This window comes from Piliocolobus tephrosceles, chromosome 3 (genome assembly GCF_002776525.5).
Source record: "Piliocolobus tephrosceles isolate RC106 chromosome 3, ASM277652v3, whole genome shotgun sequence".
Taxonomy (NCBI): Eukaryota; Metazoa; Chordata; class Mammalia; order Primates; family Cercopithecidae; genus Piliocolobus; species Piliocolobus tephrosceles.
The window spans coordinates 3,336,186-3,346,575 of record NC_045436.1 but is presented as its reverse complement, the minus strand read 5'-3'; the positions used below and the strand labels follow the sequence as shown (position 1 = coordinate 3,346,575).

Genomic DNA, 10,390 nt, shown 5'->3' with positions numbered 1-10,390 from the left:
ACCAACCATGTGATTGGGGGTCGAGGACTTTGAACCAGAGGTCTGACCTCAGAGGAGAAGAGGGCAAAAGACTGAGACACACGGGCAATGATTTGATGAATCACGCCTCTGCAATGAAACCCCAATAAAACTCACAAGAACTCAGGGGAATCTTCCCTGGTTGGCAATTTCCTCTGTGCCAATGCACAGTGGCAATCCACACACTGATGTGCTGGAAGAGTAGCACGTCCTGAGGACAAGGGCAGCTTCGCAGCTGGAACCCTCATAGATCCCTTTCTGTGCCTCTCTCCCTTTCGCTGCTTCTGAAGTACATCCTTTTACTGCAATAAAACTGTCATCATAAATATAATGCCTTCCTGAGTTCTGTGAGATGTTCTAGAAAACTGTTGAACCTCAGGAGTCTCTAGGGACCCCCGAATTGGTAGCCAGCTGGTTAGAAGTTCGGGTGGCTCTGGAGGCCTCCAAACTTGCAGCTGGTGTCTGCCATGAAGGCAATCTTGTAAAGAACCGTGCCCTTAACCTACGGTTTGGCCTAACTCCAGAAAGGGGGTTGATGACAGTAACTCCTAATGCATATGGTTACTGTGAGAATTAAATGAGCTAATAGAGATAAAGTCTTTGAATAGTAACTGTCATAAGTAACAAATGAAAATCACCTATTTTTATTTTTATTTATTTATTTTTATCGACAGGATCTTGCTCTGTTGCCCAAGCTGGAATGCAGTGGCACAATCGATCATTGCTCACTGCAGTCTCAACCTCCTGGGCTCAAGTGATCCTCCCACTTCAGCCTCCCAAGGAGCTAGGACTACAGGTGCACACCGTCATGCCCAACTAACCTTTTAAAATTGTATTTTGTAGAGATGAGGTCTCACTCTGTTGCAGGCTGGCCTTGAGCTCCTGACCTCAAGCGATCCTCTTCAGCTTCCCAAAGTGCTGGGGTTGATGTTACCCATCTTTAGAATTGTTGCCTCGCATTAGTGTGAACAGAGCCCATACACATGAGCAGTCTGCATTCCCAGGGTCTTCCCAATGGGCCTCCACTGGGTGCCTACAGAGAAGAATGGTACATGGCAGAAAAGCAGAGAGAGAGCTTCATGTGGCAGCACACAGACAGAGATCCCCACCTCCTTTCTGGGCCTTTCTTTCATACAACACAAAAGCATGAGGCCACTGTGGGTGGGCAGGTAATCCTTTTGTCCCCCAAGGTTTGCAAAATTTGTTTGTTTGTGGTAGGGTAGTTAAAAGCAAAAGCCATCTGCCCCTGGATCGTGCCCCATATAAAAGAGAGGTCTGCTACCATTGGGCAAGGAGCAGGAAGCTTTCTCCGAAAAACCCCCACAGATACAAGCAGAGTTTCACTGTGAGACAAAGGCAGAAATACTGAGAAAATCCCATACGTGAGGTCCAGGCTGACAGGAATAGCCTAAGATTGAGGCTAGACCAGGAGAATAAAAAAATGCCCCTTCCTCACCTCAAGTCTTTCATGGGAAAATAAGCAACGTTTGTTTACTCTTGGGAGGGAGGAATCAAATGAAAAGAGAGACATCTTTTGTAGCACAGGCATTCAGGGTCTGCCAAAAGATGAAGGTGAAACACTAACATTGAGAAAATCTCTCCAGCACACCAGGTTCTTCACTAGTACAGGTGTCAGAGCCCACGACTGGAAAAACTTAAAAGTTTGAACTAACTGAGATTATAGCAGCAACAAAACCCAAACTCAACTCAAACCAAACTTCCACACAGTGTGGCCTGGCAGAAGTATGCCTATTTCTGGACATAAAACATTTTAAAAGTCCCTTTATTACTGTTGTTCCTCTACACACAATGTCTGATGGTTAATTTAAAAAATACATATATATATATATGAGGTGAAAACCAAGAAAACATCCAATTCACCATCAAGGGATAAAGTAATCAACAGAATAAAGGCCCAGAGATGAAGAAGATGCTGAAACAATCAAACAGGAACTTTAAAATAACCATGATTAGCAAAGGACAAGACAAGAAGATCAACTCTCATCACTTCTATTTAAAATGTATTTAAAATCTTAAGCAGTAAAATAAGGCAAGAGACAGAAAAAAAAGGCACATAGACTTAAAAAAACAAAACTACATTCATTATCTGACTGCATAAAAATTCCAAATAATCTTTTTAAAATGCTATTGGAATAAGTGAATCTAACAAGATTGTAGAAGTCAAGTCTAAAATATAAAAATCAAATGTCTTTTTATATACTGGCAATGAACAATTGGAAACTCAAATGTTAGGAGGCATCATTTGTACTAGTACCAAAAGCATGAAATATTTGGAGGTAAATCTAACAAAAATGTGTAAAAAATATTGTGAAAATTACAGAATATTGATGATGGAAATTAAACTACACATAAAAAATAAAGCAAACTACCATGTCATGAATAGGAAGACTCAATATAGCTAAACTTTTAGTTCTTCCCAAAGTGAGCTATAGGTTCAACAGAAATCCAATGAAAATCCAAGTAAGGCTTTTTTTGGTAGAAAATAGCAAGCTGATTCCAAAATTTACATGGGCTTTACCTTGTACTATATCCAAAATTTAGCTCAAAATAGACAACAGGCATAATATCACACCTAAAATTATAACATCTTCTAGAAGGAAAAAAGAAAAATCTTTGTAAACTTGTGTTAAGCAAAATGAGGTGTAAAATGGTATAATAATTTGGGGGAGCAAAATAAGCAGTTTATTATTAAGTTAAAAATACTCTTATCACACAAGCCAGATAGATACTCCTTTTCTAAGTATTTTCCTCCACAAAATGAAAACATATCCATAAAACTAAACTGCAAATGAGTGACACAAGATTTACCTGCACAGTGTCATGGCACTATGGGACTGGCAAGGTAGTGGCATAGCCACGGTGCCCAGGCAAACTTCTCAAACCTCCCTGTGCTTCAGTCCCTACAGGGAACTCAGCTACAGGCCATGCCCGATCAGATTGAGGTTTGGAATGGGCCCTGGATACTGGCATTTTTTAAAACTCTTCCCAGGTGGCCGGGCATAGTGGCTTTTGTAATCCTAGCACTTTGGGAGGCTGAAGTGGGAGGATGGATGGAGGCCAGGAGTTTGAGGCCAGCCTGAGCAACATAGCAAGAGCCCGTCTCAATAAATACGTAAATATTCTTCCAAGGCGATTTTGCTGTGCTGCTGGGTTTAAAGCTCTAGCAGGACAAGACAGTCATTGTTTCTAGTATACATGTGAACACATTGCGGGAGGGAATATCATATACAAATTACCACTTAAAAACATTCAGGAAGAAACATACAAAGGAGCAAAGAATTATATATTCAACACATGTTTTGTGCTCTAGAAGAAATTAAACAGAACATGGAATCAAACAAAAATTAAAGATAAAATAGGTCAAAAGGGAAATTGGAAAGTAAAGAAAGCAAAGGAAGGACAAAACTCCATTAGAAACATCCAGGAACAGCATGATCAGCTGCCAGCAAGTCAGTGTCAGCGAGGGAAGACCGGAAATACTAGCAAAGAGGAAAAAGACAAAAAGATTAAAGACACTGAAAGGAAAAGATACAGAGAACAGACAAGATACAAAATAAAGCAAAACATAACATTTCTCTCAAGTTTGAAACACGTGGCAGGAAAGTATTAATTTAGAGAAGTAAAATTCAACAGAAAATTAAAAGGCATGAAAATGGCTAATTAATATGTGGAAGGATTCTGTGTAAATTTAGGAAAATGAAAACAACATTCAGTTGGTGCAAAAGTAATTGTGGTTTTTGCCATTAATACCTCTTTGCAGATCACATCTTCAAAAATTGAAAAGAATGATGTGTGGGCAAAGGTGTAAAACTAGAAACTTGAATATAATGTTGAATAAAACTATTATTTTCAAATTCAAATACCACTTTACTTCAGCACATTTATCTTACATATACACTTGCAACTAGGAAAGGAATATGTACAAGTAAAGTCACTGTGTCATTTTCAGTCATTGTAAAAACCAGAAAAAAGTCTGAATTTTTGTTTGTAGAGGATTAGTTTAAAATCATGGAATATCCATATAATGAAAAAGGTAATTGTTCATTGGAAAATACAGTAGCCATCTATATTGATAGGGAAAGATCTTCAAGATTACTCAAGTGACACAACAGATATTTAACAATACCTATGAATGCATACCCTCCTGTTAGGGAAACAGGAGCCTAGGAGTGTCAGGCTGACACCACTTTAAAATCAATTCCATCTTAAACCTAATGAGGCACATTCCTTGCCAGTTACCACCTGTATTTTCCTCTTCTGACGCTGTTAATAAAGACGTACCCTAGACTGGGTAATTTATAAAAGAAAGAGGTTTAGTTGACTCCCAGTTCCGCAGGGATGGGGAGGCCTCAGAAAACATAGAATCATGGCAGAAGGGGAAGCAAACATGTCCTTCTGCACATGGTGGCAGCAAGGAGAAGTACAGCAAGGAGAAGTGTGAAGTGGGGGAGAACCCCTTATAAAGCCATCAGATCTCGTGAGAACTCACTCATTATCACGAGAACAGCATGGAGGTAACTGCCCCCATGATTCGATTACCTCCCACTGGGTCCCTCCCATGACACGTGGTGATTATGCGAACTACAGTTCCAGATGAGATTTGGGTGGGGGCACATGGGTGAGACACAGCCAAACCATGTCACCATCCATGGTCATAGGATGTTAATGGCTGAGAAAAACGCCTGCAAGGACAAACTCTTATGACAGCAAAATGTCCCCATGTCCCAATATCACATAGCAATACATGCTTTTAAAGAGAATTATAGTCATGCTGTGGTGTGCTTGTGCACTAAAATGCCAAGGACAGCTTTCTTTAAACCAACAAGGAATAAATGTTGTCACACTGTCAGCCCACCAACATGCAGACATAATGTAGCTTAGCTTTTCCATAGATAATATCCCTATATAAGAGAAACTTAAGATAAAGATGAGGGGTTCCTCCTCTTGCTTTCTGAGGATGCCCTACTTCGTATCTCGGTAGGTTTCAGTAAAAAAAACCTCTCTTCTCACTGCACTCTGCCACTCACCTTGAATTTCCTGCACAAGATCCAAGAACCCTTATCTGGGGTCTGGATTGGAACCCCTTTTCCTGGCAACACTCCTATTACACTTGAAATTTTAATCCTATGCCTGTATTTCTTCTTTTTTATATGTTAAAAATTTATATGTTTTCTATGAAAAAGAGTTGGAATTTTTGTTAAGTTTTAGCTTTTTATGGAGAAAATTATTAACTAGAAAATTAGACTATCAGAGAGACTTATAGTTTCACCTAGCTAAGATTTCATTCTCAAACATGGGCCATTACTTTTGCTGGAATTAAGAAATCATATAATTATATTGGAACTAGTGTTGAATAATTTTATTTTTGTTCACATAAAGAAACATGAATAAATATACAATAACTATAATTTAAATCTGAAACAAGCACTAAAATTATGTGCATAGGATTCATTTTGCTACTATGCTGCAAACAGAATATTTTCCTCTCATAGCACCTGCAATGAAGGTCTCAAAGGAGTCTTGCATGGAAGGGCATTGAAGGGGACATGAAATTTTAACTAATACCACGAGCTCACATGCTTCAAACCCAAACTTGCTTATAACCAACCAATGTCACTTCTTAGAGAACAATATTACAGGCTTTTAGTATTGTGATATAGTTTTCCCTTAAATTATGTTTTGTTATCTGAAATCCCAATTCATGGTTTTAGGGTTTTTTTAAATTTTTGTAAGACAGGGTCTCGATCTCCTGGGCTCAAGCGATCCTCCCACCTCAGCCTCCCAAAGTGGTGGGATTACAGGTGTGAGCCACCACACCTGGCTAATGTTTGCTGTGGACACCGTATGACTTGTTAGCATAATCATAAGAAGACCCTAAAAATACATATTTTAGCTGCTCCCAGAGTCTCTCTGTGTTTCTATAGGACAGTGGTAAACTGATGTAAATAATTAAGAAGCAAATTAATTATTTGTCAATTATGTACCCATCCTGTCTTCTAGCATGGAGACTTAAATGCAAAGCAGAGGCAGCCAGTTGCCAATTACTTTTACAAGCTTCATTCTTAAGTTGAATTAGGAAAGACTAAGATGTAACCAGATGTATGTATTATCAAGTGATGAAAGTTATCTACTTTTTAAAATACTTTTTGATTTAGTCCTCCTAATTTTCCTATGATTGCAACTCCCAAAAAGAATCATAACGTAAAACCTACACCTAAGAAAATTCTGTTCTGATGCAGAGGAAATTCATCTACTTGCAAAAGCACAGTGCAGGATTGCAATTCAGATGTCAAGTTAACCTGATGAGTGATTGGAAAACACGCACACACACACACACACGTTAGCTTTGTAAATTAAAAATCTGGAGCAAGCCACAGAACATGGTGCCTTTCAGAGGGGAGTGTCTTTGTTCTACACAGCTGCTGTCCTGATGGTGTGGGCACCTCTAAGTGGTCTCTCCATTGTGCTGGACCTGGTTGCTGTGACTAACAATGGGTGGCTCTACTGGTCTGAAATCTGATGAGCATGTTAGTCACCTGCATGCCTGCTCTTATTTAAAAGAGCCGGTTCACCTCCTTTTTTACATAGTCAATTTAGATCCTCTCAGAAAAATGCCAGAATGTTCAGTTGACACATTAGTGCTGAATTAAAACTAGCTGCAATTTCCAACTTGCAGACGGTGATAAGTGCCAAAGGTAACAATGAATTTGTCATTCAGCCACAAGGGATTGATGCAGCCAATTAAGGCTACACTCTGCCCATAAGATTCTGCTCAGGTTTTTCACTCCATTGTGACAGGGGGAGATCACCGGAAGGGATGATTTCTTCCACTTACACCACATAGAACTCCTGCAAAGGGGTTTTCACACCACAAATACTTGTGATGGATTTTATTATGTTCCAGACAGTGCTTGACAACCTCTACAACGATTAACTCAGCTAATCCTCCGACAACACTTACTGATGAGTTCTATTACTCCGATCACTTACACATGAAGAAAGCTGGATGCTAAGTCACTTGTCCAAGGTCACACAGCTAGTGAATAGCACAGCTGGGATGTGAACACGAGCACTATGGCTTCAGAATCCAGGTTCGCCCTGACTTTACTACACCACTCCTGTGCTCGAGATAAAGCTGGGTTTCCAATCTCTGCATTGTTGACATTTAGGGACAAGTAATTATTTGTTGTTGGAGGCTATTCTATACATTGCAGTGTCCCTGGCCTCTACCCACTAGGTCCCTGGAGCAATCCTCCCTCCCGTGAGCTGTGAAAACCAAAAATATCTTCGGATACTGCCAAATATCTCTTTGGGGACAAAATCATCTCGTTGAGATATCATTCTCTGTGTCTATCATAGAAATAGAATGACTAAAAAGAAGAAATAATAGAAAAACGTGGGATTACTAAAAACAGTCGTAGTATGTCCGTCTCTGTACATTTTGAGATAGAATTATTAGGAAATATCTCAAAACAGTCCTTTTTTTGAGACGGAGTCTCTCTCTGTTGCCTAGACTGGAGAGCAATGGCGCCATCTCGGCTCACTGAAACATCTGCCTCCTGGGTTCAAGCAATTCTCGTGCCTCAGCCTCCTGAGTCGCTGGTATTACAGGCGCCCACCACCATGCCCGGCTAACTTTTTGTATTTTTTAGTAGAGATGGGGTTTTGCCAAGTTGGCCAGGCTGGTCTTGAACTCCTGACCTCAGGTGATCCACCTGCCCCGGCCTCCCAAAGTGCTGGGATTACAGGTGTGAGCCACCACGCCCGGCCTCGAAATAGTCCTTCTTTTGGCTTTTATGTTATCTCCCCTTCCTAGCGTTTTTCTAATTTTCTTTTTTTTTTTTTTTTTTTGGCTCAGGCAGCTAGGAAGTACAGAGCTCTATTTTCACCTGAAGCCACAAGTATTTGAGGAATTCGTAGGTGCTCAATATTGTTAGATACCGCATATGCACAGAAATATAGGAAGTTACACAGATTTCAGCCTAGTTGAAGAAAAGCATCGACAGGGAAATTAGAATCAGTCACGCAGCCAGAACATACGTAAATGTTACCTTATGCGGCCTGTGGGAATGAAGCACAACACGACCGGTGGGGGCGGTAGTGAGCAGGGCCGGCTCTGCTGAGAAGGTCGGTGAGCCGAGTCCGGAGAGGAAAAGGCGAAGGCGAAGTGACATCCGGCCAGCCCGCCATGTTGAGAAGGTAACGCAGTGAAGGCCCCGCCCAGCGGGGAAGGAAGACGCACGTTGGAAGGAAGGAACGCGACCCACAGTTGGAAGCAGGCAACGGGGAGCATTGAAGGCTGGAGAACGAGAACAGAAAGCGCCCTCGCTTCGGCAGCACGTGTCCTGAAATCAGAACGGTACGGGGAAGATTAGCAGGGCCCCTGCGCAAGGATGGCACGCAAATTCCTGAAGTGTTCCGAATAAATAAATGAATGAGTAAGAACAGGAAGTGGTTCTGCGCGTTTCAGGAATAATGACGAGCTGCCGGGAACCAGGGCTATGCAGGAGCTCACGGTGAGTTACGGAAGTTGTTACTAATCTGCTTTATGGTGAGAAGACAGAGATCGAGGTGTTGGCAGTGAAATGGAAGTAAGGGGTGATTAAGGGAAAAGATTTGAAATGGAAGAATTGACAGGGAAAATAATAACAAATGTGGTAGGCTGCTTCTCAGTGAGCTCCCAGTCACCCCTTTCTCCTGGGAGCCGCCCTCCTGTGGGAGCTCCTCCCCCAGTGTGGGCTAGACCTAGTGAATCGTTTCTAATGAACAGAATATGGCAGAGTAAGGGGTCACTCTTACAAAAGAATGTGACTTCCATCTTGGGTGTTAGTAACCTCTGGGGAGACCCACATGACAATGAAATGACGTCCCTGGACCCGCCAGAGAGGACCAGAGAACTGTCAGAACTCGTCATAGTCCCAGGCCCTGGCGCGTGTTAGATGGTCCCTAGTGATGAGGTGAGTATAATTAATAATGGAGACGAATACTCAGGGTTCTTAAACACATATGCGCAAAGCAAATACACTTTATCCTCTTCGCAATTCTGTATTAATTAGCACTCTTCGTTTATAAGCTTACTAACTACGTCTTGCTGAGTGATTCTGCTATTCGAACTTTCAAGCCCATTGCCAGAAACCAAAGCTATCGGTCAGTGTGTTAGTGGTCTCCAGGGAAACAGGCGCAATGGGATACACGTGGTGGATAATTTCACATGTCAGCTTGGCTGGACCAGGATGCTCAGATATTTGGTGAAATGTTATTCTGTATATTCCTGTGAGGGTATTTTTGGATGAGACTGACATTTCAATGGATGAACACTGAGTAAAGCAGACTTCCCTCCGTAATGTGCGGGGCGGGGTGGGGGGGGGGCTTATCCGAGCAGCTGAAGGCCTGAATGAAACAAAGGCTGATATCCCCCAAACAAGACATGCTTCTGTAGCAGACGACTGCCAGCTTTAACTGCACCAGTGCCTCTTTCTTGGTCTCCAGCCTGCTGGTCCATTCTGCAGATGCTGGACTTGCTAGCCTCCACAATCTTATGAGCAAACTCCTCAAAATAAATCTCTCTCTCCCCCCACCTCCCCCTCCACATTGTATTGGTTCTGTTTTTCTGGAGAGAGCCTTAACACAATGTGGATGTGTGTGTGCAGGTGCACATGCACATATAGAGTTTTTTTTTTATTTTTTAATACCTTTTTTTTTTTTAGAGATGGGAGTCTCACTATGTTGCCCAGACTGCTCTCGGATGGGCTGAAGCAATCCTCCCGCTATGGTTTCCCAAAGTGCTGAGATTACACACATAAGCCACCGTGCCCAGCCTAAAGAGATATATTTTAAGGGAAGATCTGATTCTGCAGTTCAAGTCTGAAGGCCACCTGCTGACAGGCTCCCCTTTTCTCAGAGGGCGTTCCATTTTCTGTTAAGACTTTCTTCCACTGACTGGATGAAGGCTGCCCACACAGTGGAGGGGACTTGGCTTCCTCAAAGCCTACTGATTTAAATGTTAGTCTCATTTTTAAAATATTCTCACAGAAACATCTGGAATATGTCTGACCAAATATCTGGGTACAGTGATCCGGCCAAGTTGAGACATAAAATTAACCACCACGGCCTACACTTTTATCTTTTTGGCTGCAATTCTGTCAAAGACTTCTGCTCTTCATAACATCTCGCTCACTAGCTCCATGAAGCCATATGATACAAACCTTGCCTGTGTAGCCTTCAGTTGTTTTCCAAAAGAAGTCTATTAAACGCTAATCAAGTGTCTTCTCCTCCAAGCTCAGTAGCTTAGGCCTTCAACAGCTGTTGCCCATTCTTATCCAGCTCCCTGAGCTACCCTGGCGTTCTTATC

At 41.8% G+C, this 10,390-nt stretch overlaps 1 non-coding gene across 1 annotated transcript; it reads left to right on the top strand.

Annotated features, from left to right (window-relative positions):
- Window positions 1-8,358: 8,358 nt before the first annotated feature.
- On the top strand, window positions 8,359-8,467 carry LOC111548523. The gene has a single exon (XR_002733450.1). It is a non-coding gene; the product is annotated as a U6 spliceosomal RNA (small nuclear RNA).
- Window positions 8,468-10,390: the final 1,923 nt, after the last annotated feature.